Raw genomic sequence first — 16,014 nt, 5'->3', positions numbered from 1 at the left:
AGTCCTTCCTTCTCTCCTCTCTTCTTTCACAGGTGTCAGACCAGCATGATGGTCTGAAGGTTCTGCGTACCCACCCGCCTTCCCCTCCCACCTGTCTTTCACAGGTGTATCCCCAATACATCTCTGCAAGTCTCACTTTTTTAAAAAAAATCTGCTTCTTGGTACCAGATCTGACAAAAGAAGAATCTTACAGGAATATAATTCCATTCATTCCCCTCTGTCCTTTTGCTACTATATATTGTATTAGCACATTTTCATACTGCTATGAAGAAATATCCGAGACTGGATAATTTATAAAGAAAAAGAAGTTTAATGAACTCACAGTTCCACGTGACTGTGGAGGCCTTACAATCATGGTGGAAGGTGAAGGATGAACAATGGTATGTCTTACATGGTGGCAGGCTAGAGTGCACGTGCAGGGAAACTGCCCTTTATAAAACCATCAGATCTCATGAGACTTACTCACTATCAGGAGAACAGCATGGGAAAGCCCACCCCCATGATTCAATTACCTCCCACCAGGTCCCTCCCATGACATGTGGGGATTATGAGAGCCACAATTCAAGATGAGATTTGGGTAGGGACACAGCCAAATCATATCATGCATTTTACAAACTTGGCAAACATAGTTGCTGTTGTTGCTTTGCACAATTAACATCTCTCATATTTGTACACATATTTTCTCTTTCTCCAGCTCTGTGTTCCTTTTGCAATTCCAATTTCCAGTTAGAATTGCTTTCCTGCAATCTGAAGAATTTTTTTTACTGTTTCTTGACGTGTGGTCTGATGGCAATTCATTCTCTTTGCCTTTGTTTGTCTGAAAGTGTTGTTATTTTTACCTTCATTTTTGATTTTTTTTTTCTGAATATAGATTTCTAGGTTGGCAGGATCCCCCTTCTACCCTTTTATTTAAAAATATCATTGCAGTATTATCTGACTTCCACTAGACCATCTTCTATTATTCCACATCTGTCATGTTCTGTTTGGCTCTTTACTTTTTTTCTTTTATTTCTCTGTTTTATCTTGGATATTTTCTATTAACTTATCTTCAAGTCTACCAACTCTGTTCTCAGCAGTGTCCAGGCTATTTTTAAAATCCATTGAATGGCTTTCCGATTTTGGATATTGTGTTTTTTCTGTTCTAAAATGTCTTTTTGACTTCTTTTATAGATTTTAATCCCTGTTGAAATTCTCTATCTTCCATTTAGTATATCTCTCCCTGGCACTTAACATATTAATCATAGTTATTTTTAAAAGCTTATCTGCTAACTCTGATATCTGAATCACCAGTGAGTCTGATTTTCTTGTCTGTGGGTAAAAAATTATAGAGGAAGGCATTCTTTTCCTCCGAAGAGTTTAACATTTCCAGTTTACTCTCCCATATTTCAATAATTATATGCCTTCCAGTTTCTTCTCAGTATCTTAAATTAGTTAATTAGAAAAACAATTTTTTTAGCTTTTATGATTGTTACTGGCAGAAGAATCAGCGAAATGGAAGCTAACTTATCATGATTGAAGCTAAAGTCTTTTTCTTTCTTTTAGATAGTTAAGTTTCAATGTCTTCCTATTTATGGCTTTGTTTTCAATAATTGTACTTGCTTGAGTCTTCAAAAGCTTAAGTTCTTTGACACTCCAATTAGTTAACGCTTTCAGCAAAGATTTCAAAATGTTTTTTATAATATATCATTGATAGCATTGCAGGACATTTAGGTTGATTTACAGAACTCACACATTCCTGAAATTAAATTTATGATAGGTAATAAGAGGAGAGATGTATTTCCATGATAGGTATGTTTATACAACGTCAATGTAACCATAAAACATTTATAGTTCAGTCATTCCGTGTGTGTGTATGTGTGTGTGTGTGTCTATCTATGTGTCAATTTGAGTGGGTCACAGGGTGTCCGGGTTAAACATTGTTTCTGGGTGTGTCTGAGGGTGTGTCCAGATGGGATTATCATTTGAATTGGTGAATTCAGTAAAGTAGATTTCCCGCCCCAGTGTGGGTGGGCATTATCCAATCTGTCGAAAGCCTGAATAGAACAAAAGGTGGAGGAAGGAGAAATTTGCCACTATCTTCTTGCCTCATTGCTTGATCTGGGAAAACTCATTTAATCTTCTCCTGTCCCTGGAGAGGTTAACATCACTACCCTAGTTCTCAGGACTTCTTTCTCAGAATAAATTACATCAACAACTTTCCTGTGTCTGCAGCTTGCAGACACAGATTGTAACGCTTCTCAGCCTCCATAATCACTTGAGCCAATTCCATAATAAATCTCTCTCTCTCTCTACACACACACACACACACACACACACACCTATCTATATAGCTATCTACCGTTGCTTCTGTTTCTTTGGGGAGCCTTAAATAAATGCATACATACATACATACATCATACATATATGGACATTCCTCAGTATCCACAGGTGATTGGTTCTATCCCCTCTGTCTCTGGTAGATACCAAAATTCAAGGGTACTCAAGTCCTTTATAGTCAAACCTCCATATCTGCAGGTTCCACATTCAAAGAATTGAAGATACGGAGGACTGACTCTCTCTCTGTCTCTCTCGCTACACACACACACACACACACACACACACACACACACACACATCTATCTATATAGCTATCTACCGTTGCTTCTGTTTCTTTGGGGAGCCTTAAATAAATGCATACATACATACATGCATCATACATATATGGACATTCCTCAGTATCCACAGGTGATTGGTTCTATCCCCTCTGTCTTTGGTAGATACCGAAATTCAAGGGTACTTAAGTCCTTTATAGTCAAACCTCCATATCTGCAGGTTCCACATTCAAAGATATGAAGATACAGAGGACGTACTCTCTCTCTCTCCACATACACACACACACACACACACACATGCAAATTTACACATGCATAAAATGATATATATAAATATCCATAATTTAAAAACTTGATGGCTATGACTTCTATTTCAGTTGGTAGACTATCATAGCTTGTTTGACAAAATTGTGGATTCTATTTGCACCACAACCAACTCCTGGTTTCCATCCTGCTGTGGTTTGAATGTATTCCCCAAAGTTCATGTGCTAGGTTACATCACAAGGCACTGCCCTCAGGAATGAATTAATGCTGTTATTGAAAGGATGAGTCTGACCCTCTCCCCTTCTCTCTCTCTCTCATGTGCTCTTTTGCTCTTCAATTTCCACTAAAGGATGACGTAGCAAGAAGACCCTCACCAGATGCCGGTCCCTTGGATCTCCCAGCCTCTAGAACTGTAAGAAATAAACCCCTGTTCTCTAAAAATTATCCAGTCCACATGTCCTGTAAAGCAGCACAAAACAGACTAAGACATATCCTGAGGCTTCTTAGTTTAGCAAGAACATTACCATAGTGCTGTACTCCACCAAACTTTGTATTTGTATTATCACTGCAAAACAACTAACTTTATCTCAATGTTGAATTGTTTGACTGAACTGCATCTACAATAATATCAGATGTTTCACTTCCAAGAGGATAAATTTCTCAAGGCCCTATTTTGATTCTATAAACTAAATTTTGAAAATTAGAATCCTTTATTGGAATTAACATAGTGGGTTTGCTGTTCACAGCATCTCGTGGTGCTCATCAAGTAATTGAAGAGCTGGCCTCTTGGAAGGTCTATAAAGCCCTTCTTCTGTTACTGGAACCCACACGTGAGCAGCTAGGGCCTCATTCTTCATGTGTGCACACGGAAGTTTAGAATTTGAAGTGAACAAAATTAATTTAGAACAAGAATGAATTGATCTAAATAAAAAGTCATGCTTCATAGAATATATGTAAATGTGCCTTCTGTATCTGCATGTGTTACATTATGATTTTTGGTCACAGTTTTTTATGAATAACAACTAACTTTTTAAGGTAGATGCTGATATATTTTCAGCAAATTTGTGTCTTCTGCTTTTTATAAGTTCAGGGTTATCACCATGGCCCCACATTGAATGGTACATGTCAATAAACATTTCATGCAGCTTACACACATTCATCATCACTGAGAAATAAATGCCGTAGAATTTTGTGTTAAAAACAGCACAATTTTTAATTTTGTACTTTTTAAAGCTTATTGTATAGAAAGGATTCATTGCAAAGTCAAAAAGTTTTATCAAATGATAAATTAATTACCTGTATTCAACAATGGCAAAGCCACCAAAGCGGAAGTCTGTGCCCCATGACGTTCTACAGTGGGGCCCACTTGGCTTGCACTTCCCTGCAAATGTGTATTTGTTTCTAGAGCTGCCCTGACAGCTTATCACAAATTGGAGCACGTAAAACAACAGAAATTATGTCTCTCACAGTTCATGAGGCCAGAAGTCTGAGACTGAGGTGTCAGTAGGGCTGGATTCTTCTGGAGGCTGTGAGGGTGCATTCTTTTCTCCCCCCTCTATGGCTCCTACCATGGCAGCAGCCCTTGGTGTTCCTTGGCTTGTAGATGGACCCGTCTAACTTCTGCCTTTCTCTTTATATGTATTTCTTTCCTGTGTGTGCTTCCTCCTTGTTTCTATATGCAAGTATCCATGCTATTGGATTTAGGGCCCACCCTACTCCAGGATGACCTTATCTTAACTTGATAACATCTTTAGAGAACCTGTTTCCAAATAAGGTCACATTCACAGGTACTAGGGATACAGATTTGAACTTATTTTGCTGGGGGGACACAAATCAACCCACATATACTTTCCCTATTGTTTCCTGTTTCCCCTGCGTGGCAGCATCCTGCCATTGGGCATCTCACAGACCACAAGGTTTTGGGTCATGGCCCAGCTGTCTGGCTCAGCCAGTGCCCAGCAGGGGCAGCAGCATCCACACTGGAGGACTGAGGTCCTTCCTGCTCACACCTGAGCATTGTACCTCCTTTAGATGTAAGAGCTGGTGCTATCCCTGAAGGGGACATGTTAGTGACCATTGTCTGAAACGTGTGGAATGGAGAGGCAGGTGTTTGAAGTATTCTTCCAGATCGGACCACCTGTTCCGTGCACATGTGCCTCCCACTTTTCTGACCCCAGTGCACCCACCTCCACATGATCAGCCTCTTTGCTTTTCTCCTTGGGATGCCCAGCGACAGCCTCTGCCAGCCTGAGCCAGGACGGGCATCCAGAAAGTACGAGGAGGGACATTTTGGAGGCTTAGGAAAAGCAACTGCAATGGCCTGAATGTTTGTGTACTCCAAATTCATATGTTCAAGCCTAATCCCCAGTGTGATTCTGTTAGGATGTGGGGCCTTGGGAAGGTGATAAAGTCATGGGGGTGGATACATCCTGAATGGGATCAGTGCTTTTATGAAAGAAGCCACAGAGAGCTCCCTTGCCCCTTGACCATGTGAGGACACAGTGAAAAGGCATCATCTAAGAACCAAGAAGCAGCCCTCAGCAGACATACAACCTGTTGGCAGTTTGATCTTGGACTTCCCAGCCTCCAGAACCATGAGAAGTAAATGTTTGTTGTTAATAACACACCCAGTTTTTGGTATTTTGTCATTTCAGCCCAAAGAACTAAGATGGCCACAGGCAACTCCGAAAGAACAAAGAGATAAAGAGGGGATTTGGACACAGGCAGATCTCGGCAGGGGTCCGAGTCCTGCCATGTCACAGACACAGGGACCCTGCCAGGCCTTGGCGTGTCCACTCTAAGACAGCACCCAGCACTGCCCCACTTCACCTGGGCACTGGAAGAATTCGTGCGTGTGAAACTCTCAGCACAGTTCCGGCCGCTTCACAAAGGTCTTCTCCCTGCTCTATCTCCAGCACGTAGAACTGTCTGTTTCCGGCATGTAGCAGACACTCAAAGCTATGTGTTGAATTAACACATTGTCCTAATCGCCGTGATTATTTCTGATAGCATTCTCGGGTGAGTGGCTATCACCCCTGTGCCTGCCTTGTGATCCTACCCTGGTCATTGCCTCTGACCTGACCCTATCACACACACACCTGGAGAGATGCCCACCTGGCTTTTCGCAAGGGACCCCCTACCTTGGGCCCCCACTTGGCCTCATGGCACCCACCCCACGTGCTGGTCGAGCTGCAGCCATGTGTCCTGGGCTTCTGCTTGTCTGGAAGGGGACCTGGAAGCCTCCCATAGGCACGTGTGGGTGTCCTGCCACAGCTGGGCCCCGGCTCCTGCTCCTGTGGGGAGAGAAAAGGCAAAGGTGAGCACGCTCACTATTCCGGGTGATCTCCCTTCCCCATCACCAGTGTGACCTCAGGACCCGCCACCTTTCAGGAGTCTTTGCAGGCATTGGCATCTCCTCTTTACCACTGGTTCCCCGCTATGGGGGAAGCTGTAGGCCTAGGTGTCAGTTCCAGAGAGCCGCTCTGCTGGGCTACTTGGCATTTGGACTCCCTGTCAAGGGGGAAAGCCTGGGCCCTCCAGAAAGCTGAACCTAAAAGTCAGGCTTTGATGCTAACTTTGAGGGAGGAGGGCAGGCCTGGGATGCAGGGAGGGAGGGAGCCACACTCAGGCAGGTGATGGAGCTGGACCCCGGTGAGTACAAGGGTTGCTCAGCCTCCTGGGAGAGACTGTCCCCTGAGAAGTGCCACAGAGCGGAGAGGAGGTGTCTGTCCATGGGCACCCATGTTCTGCTGGCCAGACCCCCTGCCTGTGGCACACAGGGCCACACATGGTCCAGGGCATCTGTTGTTCCAGCATCGACAGGGTTGGGGTGTGGGGGACCCTGTGGTGGAGCTGATCTGGGGGCTACAGAGGCAGTGTCTGAGGGGCTGTGTGAGGGGCACAAGGGGTTAGCTACTGCCTTCAGACTACCAAGAAGAAAGAGGTCAGAGAGAAGGGCCTGGGAGGCAAGGCCGCGAACAGAACTGGCCAGTGCGAGGCTGATGAGCTTTTTCTCTTGTCTGTACTTAGCCTAAAGACGGCGAGAACTCAGAAAACGGTTCCAAGAAAGGGTGGGTGCGGCACACAGGCTGCTTGGTGTGAGGTCTGGGGTGTTGCTGCGATCACCCACAGGAGTCAGCTTCAGCCATTCCAGGAGAGCAGGCCTGGGGCAGTGGTGCTGCCTGCCTACCAAGATCCCAGCTAACATGGATGCTGTGTGTGGCCAGGGCAGGGCCTGGTGGCAATAGACCTGGTTGGAACCCACCTTTGCTACCTCCCACTGCACAGCCCCAGACAGATGGCACAGACTTAGCCCAACACCATGTGCTGTATATGAGTCCCTTGGGCATGGGGACACAGGCCCTGGGGCACACAGAGCCACCCCCTCCTGCATCTGTCCACTGTGAGGGTTCCACCTGTCCTGTCACCTCAGCGCCTGCCATAAAGACCGGGCTTGATGACTTACCTCTGGGACATGGAGACCCCACCACCTCGACCCTCTAGCACCATGCCACGGGGATCGGAGGGCTGGGGTTGGAGCACAGGGATGTGGGGACACGAGGTGGTCCCTCCCTTTTCCCTCCCAAGATAGTTGCAGACGGCGGCCAGTGTGGGAGCCCGGCCAGTGCCTCCTGGCTCACTCCACTGTGCGCTTTCCAGCCTATCACAAATGCCATCAAAGAAGCAATTTTCTTCCTCCTTTACCGTGAGAAGGGAGGTCAGGCCCAGCCTCGACATGGGAAATGTGTTCCATGCCGACTGACTTCAAGTCTCAGCACAGGCCTGCACCAACTGTGGAACCGATTACTTGGCAGCCTGAGGGCGATTTCCAGCCTAGGTGCAGGCCCTTTCAGAGCGCCGTTTCCAGGCTCTGAGGGTGTGCTGGCAGGAGGCTGGGGAGGTGCCTGGGTTTCACCTCCACTCCTGGGCCCAGGCAGGGTCCAGGCCTCTGTTTCAGGTCACAACCCAGGCAGCAGGCATGACCCATCACGGTCTGCTTTGTGCCCAGTGCTGCACCAAACCCCAGGATCACTGAATCCCGCTGTCAGTCCCATGAGGATGGAGCAGCCCCTCAGACCTGCCTGTTCCTGCACCGGGAATCTGAGGCCTGGGAGGGGCGCGGCTTGCCCCAGATCACCTGGTTTGGAGCAGAAGTGGGGCTGCTTGTCCAGTCTAGTCAGTAGGAGCTTGGGTTCTGGGTCAGGGGGCTTGAGTTCAAATCCAGGTCTTCCCTCCATGGCACCAGGACCTCAGGGGCAATTCCTTCTCTCCTCTGGGCCTGGGCTCCTCTCCTGGGAGTGGCGTGGTCATAGCTTCCCTCCCAGGGCAGCTTGAGCCCTGTTGATGGTGGCTCTCTGGGGCCAGCCCCACTTCCAAGCTCTCCTTCCAGCGCGGCACCCCTCAAGGCTCACGAAGCCCATTGAGCTCATGTTCATGGCCCAGGCAGCCTCCTCTTTCCCAGGCTGTCAGCAGATCTAGGGCATCTGTTAGCTGCCTTCAAGGTTGTGAACTTAATCCGTGTAAACCCATCCACACAGAAGTGCATGGAAACCACCTGTAGAAGCACCCGGACTGCTCCGAGCTCACCTTGGCCCAGCTCCGCGGTACGACAGGAGTTACTCCCTGATTAATGTGTTCAGTAAGTATTTGCTCAGAGCTGGACCCCCAGAAAGAAAGGCCACCAAGCACATCTTTCTCTCACCTGCCGTCCACATCCTCATCCTCATCTTAAACTTAGGAAAGTGAGGCCCAGAGATGCCTCGGCATTCCCCAGGCTCCACGCTGTCAGGACCCTAGCTTGGATTTGAACCTCAGTCCTAGCAGTGCTTGAAGAGCACCCACCCACTGGGGTGGCACAGATCCCGGAGGCGGGGATCTCAGCTCCCAAGAGGACCGGGGTGGGCAGGCGTGGGGGGCGGGCGTACCCACCTTCTTCTGCCCGGTGCATGCTTCCTGTTTGCTCCCACCTCTCCTGAGTGCAGGCAGAAGCTCCTCTGGCCTTAGCGAGAAACAAAAACGCTCCCTGGGACTTCTGGATGCACAGCTGAGACCAGGAGGAAGCTGTGACTAAGACAGCTGGGCTCGGGCACCAGGCTTCTCTCCTCGCCTCGCATGGCATCAAGACAGCAAAAGGGAATCAGTGCGGAGCCCCCGGCAAGCAGGCACGGCCTCAGGCAGGGCAGCGTGGACTGGGGAGGGGGCTGAGCCCGGCTCCTCACAGACTTGTCTCCATCCCCAACCTGCCCTCGCCCGGGGACACAGAACTCCCACCAGTCAGACTTCGATCTCTCCCAGCCAGACAAGAAGGGGGCAGCTGTTCCGTAAAGAACTTAAATGGGCCGTTGAGGATGCTGTGCCTGCAGATTGATATTTATGGAATGAACAGGGAGACCCCCAGCAGCCTGTGTGACGGTTGATGTCCCTGAGCAAAGGTGTCCCCGAGGTCCTCTTTCTGGCATTGACCAGTCCCCTCCGTGCCCCAACTGACGTTTCTTTTGCCTCATTCTTCAAAATACCCAGTGATCCCCGGTTGTCCGTGCCTGTGTTTCAGAAAATCCACGACAGAAAGGAAAGAGAGGCAGACAAATACGTAGCTGACCCTACAGGAAATGAACACAACCCACGTAGCAGGAAGAAAACCCTGAAGAAGCCAGAATTCCCATCCTCTGTGGAATGGGAGGGTGGAGCCTTCCCGGACCCAGCACGGGGTGCTGTGCGAGGACACAGCTGAGAGCAAGAGCAGCCCCTGGCAGGATGCGTTTGCCAAGACTGAAGCAGCAACAGCCAGCTGCGGTAGAAGTCTTGGTGGAGAAAGTTGATGAAATCTTCCAGAAAGTCAGACGGAAAGACAATGAAATGGAAACCGTGGGGACAGAGGAGAGGAACTGAATTCTCTCGAGAAGAAATGAGTCCCCAAGTCACTCAGCAAGGAAGGCTTGAGCCGGACTCTGGGCTGTGGCCCACTGCTCACTGGTGGTCCTGACCCTGAGGGATCCCTCCCTGGGTGGGCGCCTGGTCCCACTGGCTTCGGGTGGTGACTCTGTGATTCATTGTCTTTCCTTTGTGCCCTGGGGTGTCTCATCCTCCCTGCTAGAACCAAGGACTGACAGGATTTTTTTTTTTTTTTTTTGAGACGGAGTCTCGCTCTGTCGCCCAGGCTGGGGTGCAGTGGCCGGATCTCAGCTCACTGCAAGCTCCGCCTCCCGGGTTCACGCCATTCTCCTGCCTCAGCCTCCCGAGTAGCTGGGACTACAGGCGCCCGCCACCTCGCCCGGCTAGTTTTTTGTATTTTTTTAGTAGAGATGGGGTTTCACCGTGTTAGCCAGGATGGTCTCGATCTCCCGACCTCGTGATCCGCCCGTCTCGGCCTCCCAAAGTGCTGGGATTACAGGCTTGAGCCACTGCGCCCGGCAGGATATTGTCTCTTATGTAAGTGAATCTCTCACAGCAATTTCATTCGTTCCAAACTCCGAAGGTGTGAACAGGGAATAACAGGAAGGTCACGAGAGGCCGGGGCAGCGGCAGGCGTGGGGCGTCTGGGCTGTCTGCCGGCTCCCGGGGAAGTCAGCAGGCACGCCTGCCACCTCTGCTACTGTGGCCAATTCATGTCGCTGAGCATTCCAGCTCAGGAAGGCTGGACTGAAGGGAAATGGGTCCAGGGCGCCCTTAAAACCGTGGCACAATAACCCAGCTGCTACCAGGGGCCTCACCTCGGCTGCCGAAGCTGATTTTTTTGTCTCATCTTTTAGGATTTTACTAGGACATTTAAATCAAGCTGCGCGCAAACGTGTCAACCACAATGCAATAAAGAAAAATGCCCTCCCATGATGAAAGAGCCGTGGACTGTGATAAACATGAAGGCCGAGGCCGTGGTGGCGTTTAAAACTGGGGAAGAGCCGAGCTGTAGTAAAGCGTATCGGCAGTCGCTTCCCCATTGTCACAGCCCCCGTGCATTTCTGAAAAATTAACAAGGCAAATGTTCGAGATCTAGAAAGCTGCCGTTTCCCACATACCAGCGCTTTCTCATAATCTTTTTGTGTAGGAATCAAAGGGTAATGGGAACCACGTGCTGTTTATGAAGCAGCAATGGGTTCTCCGCGCTGTGCCCATGACGGCGGCTCAAGGAAACGCACACTCTCCTTCTGGGAATTCGACTTTCTGGCTTTATTCACACGATGTCTATTTCAAGATAGGCTTTGTGGTTTTGAGTGAAGAAATGAGACGGAGGAGTCTGTCCTGCACACTTTCAGCTTCTTCACACAGAAGCTGGTGTGGCTCTGCACCTACCCACTTTCCAGGGAGCCTCTGTGTCATGTCCTTCCGGCTGCCTCCAAAGGGCAACACGGCTTCAGAGTCATGTGGCTGACGGGTTCAACCACTCTTCCAAAGGCAGCTTTTCCCTTTTGCTCATGCAGGAAACCCAGTCTCTTTTCTTGGGCTGGGAGCCTCTGAAGAGGGGTCCTCTCTTTTCAGGGCAGCTGGGTGGCAGCATTCAGGTGCTTCTTAGGAGCGTGGGAGGTGGAAGGAACAGGGGACACCTCCCTTCATGAACAGCTGAGAAAACTGAAATAGTAGGGAGATTAGCTCTGGACCCAGAATGCAGGTCTCGCCCTCTGTTCCCAGTTCTGTCACCTTTCCCTTCTTTTCTCGCCCACATCAGAGTTCACGCTGGCTTCCAACTTTCCCTGTTTTCCCATCCGGTTCTGTGCATGGCACACCCAAAACCCAAAACTCACTGGTCTTGGCCCTGGTGTTCCAAGGGTCCCAGGCCCACCCTCCTGCCCTCTGGGAGGTTTCCTCCTCCCCCTTTCCTCCGCTTCTATGTTGGGTCAGTCTCTGGCACCTCACACCCAGCCTCCTCTTCTCTCCCTGCTTCCAGTTCCATGGTGACCCATCTATCCCAACCTTGGCTCCCCACTATGGCAGAACTAATCTTCCAAAGCCACCACCTTCATTGTGCCAACACTTCTGCAGCAGCCTAGAATCCCTCCCGAGGACCCCAAGTCACTAGTGAATTGGACAGTATTCTCCCCCAAATCTCCTCCTAGCACCTCAGAATGTGATTTATTTGGAAACAGGGTCTTTGCAGATGTAATTAGTTAAGGATTTTGAGATCGAGTCCTCCTGGATTTAGGGTGGGCCCTGAATCTAGTAACCAGTGTCCTCATAAGGACAGGAGGGATACAGACCCAGATGTGACCAGGAGCAGAGAGCAAGGCGATGTGTTCACAAGCCAGGGAACGCCACAGCCACCAGGAGCCGGAGAGAGAGGCTTGGCACAGGTCCCCCAGAGCTTCCGGAAGAACTAACCTTGGAGATACCTTCATTTCTGACTAGTGTCCCCCAGAACTGTAAAGAAATCCATTTCTATTTTTTTAAAGGCCCCCTGGTGTGTGGTCCTTTTCTATACTGGCCCCAGGAAACTAACACTGATTACTTAGGCTGGACAAGAAAGCCAAGGTCTGCATCGGCTAGCCAACCTTCAACACCATCGGGCCATTCGTGTGCAAGCCTTAGGCACAGAGTCTTAGCCCTGTCCCCCTCGGCACCATCCCACCTGTGACAGTATCCTGCCTCAGCCTGAGGGTCACAGCCCAGTTCCGCCGCAGGAGCCTTCAGACGCCTGCAGCAAACAAGCCTACCCTTGAAGCTGCAGGCGTCATCATTCCTTTGAGGACTCCAAATCCTGCTTTCAGCCTGGCCCTTCCTCCAGACAAGGCCCTCATTTTAAATTCCTGCAAGGACTTCCCCCTTGGAGACTCTGTGATAGTTGTGCCCTCCTTCCATGCCAGTGCCTCTTCCTGTCCCAGGGGTCCTGGAAGAGGCATTAACGCAAACACAGTCTACCAGACTCTCGGGTCAGGGCTGTGTGGAGCATCCACTGGGAGATGTGTCCTTGACTTTACCCTAAAAGCGTGGACGGCTCCTCTCAGCCATTCACGCTTAGGGTGAGGAAACACCTGTTACAAAGGGAAGCTCTGATGCCTGCTAGAAACCACTGTCCCTACAGCCCTGGGAGGCAAGTTGAGACCCCAGCCTCCTTCTTCTCCGTGTTTAATAGTTTTTCATCTTCTCTGACCGCCTGTGATAGCTCTGGCTAATGTCTTGATAGAAAAGGTGACTAAGGGCCCTAAAGGACCTTACCAGTAGGGCAGGGATCCTCCTGTCTGATGAGCCTGTGGCTGAGGCTGGAGCTGGGAGCTGCCTCAATGCAGAGGCTACATCTTTGATCAATATGTGAGCTGAAAGGTAGGAGTCTTGGCAGGGGTGGAGCCCACGCTACAGCCTGGCAGGGCTGGACCAGCAATGACCTCCCAGCTCAGTGGACACTTCCTGTTAAGTTGAGCAAATCGGCCTTGAGTGTGAGGAAAACTAACTAATGGGAAGCATAAAGAACCGTGACTGTGTCATGATGACAGCTATGGCTGGTGTGGGAGATCCTTATCTCTACAAATGAAATATGCTGTCAGGAAGCCCCTGCCTAGCAGATACTACTGGCCCCACATAGCTGTAAACACATTGCAGGTTTAACTCGTTTCATCCTTCTAATGACTGTTATACAGGGAGGAAATACTCTGATCCTCGTTTTACAGACAGGAAAACTGAGGCACAGAGGGCTAAAGCAATTTGCCTGCAGCCGTGGCAGAGCTGGGGTTGGATGCAGCCAGTCCAACCCTGAAGTCCACACCCTTCACCACTGGGCTCAGCACTGGGACTTCACGCAGGGTTGGGGCAGTTGGGGATGTACCTGCAGGACAGAGGCAGCCCTGCTGTACCAGATAGTGGGATGCAAACTGCTGTGACAGATAAACCCAGAAACCTCAACGGCTCAATGCAATGATATGGGATTCTTGCTCCCATGAAGTCCAGTCAGCGGTGGCCGAGCTCCAGGCACGGATGGAGACTCTGCCTTCTTGAACCACTGGCTTCTGAGGTCTCCCTGAGTGTGGATATCCAGCCAGTGGTGGAACGAGAAGAGGAGGAGGGAGGACAGGAGGATGGAGGAGGGAGAAGGGATGCTTTGGTGGAGAGAGGAGGTGATTATGGGCCAGGCTTGGTATGGTGGTCATGAACTCTGCTTATACTCCAATGGCTAGAATGAGTCACATGACCACTCCAATCCTCAGACAGGGCTGGGAAATGTGGCTTGAGGGGCTTGGTGACTGACTAGGAGGGGCTCTGGTGTGCAGGTTTTCAGCTCCATGCACCTGAGGCTGGTGGTGCTCCCTCCTTAGCTGCCGGTTGTCTCCTGTCCCCTCCCTGCATTGTCAGTCTGGGCCAGGGCAATAGCATGGAACTGTGCAGAGGACATTCTGGGGGGAAATGACCCACTCCTGGGTCTGTGCAGTGGGACCGTGGGGTCACTGTTTTCTGCAGTGGGGAGGGGGATACTCAGAGCCACCTCTCCAAGCTTTCTTTTGGTGGGTTGTGGGATACTTGTCTCCCTTTGATTCCCTGCCCGTTACTTTCCCTATGAGATGGGGTAAGATGTCATGACCCGGTTGAGATGTGGTATGAGCCAGGGTGCTAGGTTGGCACAAGCCCTTTCACCAGTATGCCTTGCAGCTGGGCAAATGAAGCCAGAACCCAGCAAATGAAATGTTCCTTTGCTGTTGTCCCTATGTACTCCTGGGGACTTGGAAAGGAGGAGTGGTGACCAGAAATAACAATAATGATTATGGTAAGCAAACTTGATTGAGGGTTTCATTGCCAGTGTTCTAAAAACCTGACATGTGCCAATTTATCCTCCTAACAATGATATGATAAATATTAATATTGTCTCCAATATTTTTAGTAAATAAACTTGCGACATAGATTTGTTCATGTAACTAGTAAACTTCATGGAGGAGCTTTAAACTCAGATGGTCCAACTGCAGGGCCCACACTCTGACTGTGATTTCCTTGACATTATTCAATAGGAAAAATGTTGCTCTCTCACTCCTACCAATTACACTAACAAAGTAGTATTTTTTGGTTTACCCTGCACCTGTGAAATGACATTCTCTTGACTACTTCTAGAAGCCCCAGGCATCCTTGTTTCTGGAGGCAGCCTGTAAATCCCCAATAGTCAGGGATGGTTTGATCCCTCTGTCCCTCCTGACCATCTGGAGAAGATAATCTGGAGATCTGTGCAGGTTCATGAGGTTCTGGAAAATGTACAGGGGAATAAGCCACAGAGTAAGAGAGGAGGGGAGCAGTCAGCATGAAGCTCCCCCAGGGGACTAGGGTGCAGGATACAGCAGGAAGCCTAGGGGTCTTAGTTGTATAATTTCTACAGAGTCACAAACAGGCAGATTGCCTGCTGGATGTAAATTTTAGACACATTTTGACTGGCTAAGCATTATTTTTTAGAGTTCAGATTGATTTAATACATTTAATAATCTAGAAATCCTGGTTTCTCTTGATGAACCAGAAGAGCTGGCCACATTGGGCTCAGTGTTCCCTAGGACAATAAGCTGGGTTCACATGGTTCTTTGGATGGGGGCTGTGTACTGCCAGTCCCTGCTGACTGGGCCACATCCAGTTGTTGACACCAATTGGCCAAGCCCGTCTCTGCAGACATTATGATTTGGGCCCTTTGGTATGGGGGGAGCCAGGTTCTGAAAACTGCTTGGGGAGGAGGTGGTTCTCAAATTTCTAATATAGATTAATGCAGTTGAATGTTTGTGATCAATATCTCAAAGATTTAATCAATAACATGAAGTCATATGTAGTTATGTGGGTCCTACTTTACAGCCACAAAAGATCAGCTGTTTTTAGAAACTGTGAAAACTTATAACTTAAGAATATATTTTTATGAAAAAGGTAGTTCCAGGAGTTGATGTCCCATTTTACACCTGCAGTTAACTAAGTCCTGCAGGCTCACGACCACTTCTCAGGGGACATTGATGAAAACAGTATGGTTAATTGGTGTCAACAACTGGATGTGGCCCAGTTGGCAGGGACTGGCAGTACACAGCCCCCACCCAAGGAGCTGTGTGAACCCAGCTTATTATGCTGGGGAACACTGAGCCCAATGTGGCCAGATCTTCTGGTTTATCAAGATAAACTAGGATTTCTAGATTATTAAATGTGTACAATCAATCTAAACTCTAAAAAATAATGCTCAGCCAGTCAAAATATGTCTAAAATTTAGATCCAGCAGGGAATCTGGATCTAT

At 49.0% G+C, this 16,014-nt stretch overlaps 1 long non-coding RNA gene across 1 annotated transcript in view; it reads right to left on the bottom strand.

Moving 5' to 3' along the window:
- The window catches only part of LOC112635798, a 38,937-nt gene that overhangs the window by 15,053 nt on the left and 7,870 nt on the right, over positions 1–16,014 (bottom strand). The window contains exon 2 of the long non-coding RNA XR_003122090.1: positions 6,028–6,148. This is a non-coding gene — a long non-coding RNA (uncharacterized LOC112635798). The remainder of the gene's footprint in view (positions 1–6,027; positions 6,149–16,014) is intronic.

The sequence above is a fragment of the Theropithecus gelada genome, chromosome 12 (genome assembly GCF_003255815.1).
Source record: "Theropithecus gelada isolate Dixy chromosome 12, Tgel_1.0, whole genome shotgun sequence".
Taxonomy (NCBI): domain Eukaryota; kingdom Metazoa; phylum Chordata; class Mammalia; order Primates; family Cercopithecidae; genus Theropithecus; species Theropithecus gelada.
Note: the sequence above shows the minus strand (reverse complement) of the source record. Positions and strands in the feature narration are given on the sequence as shown.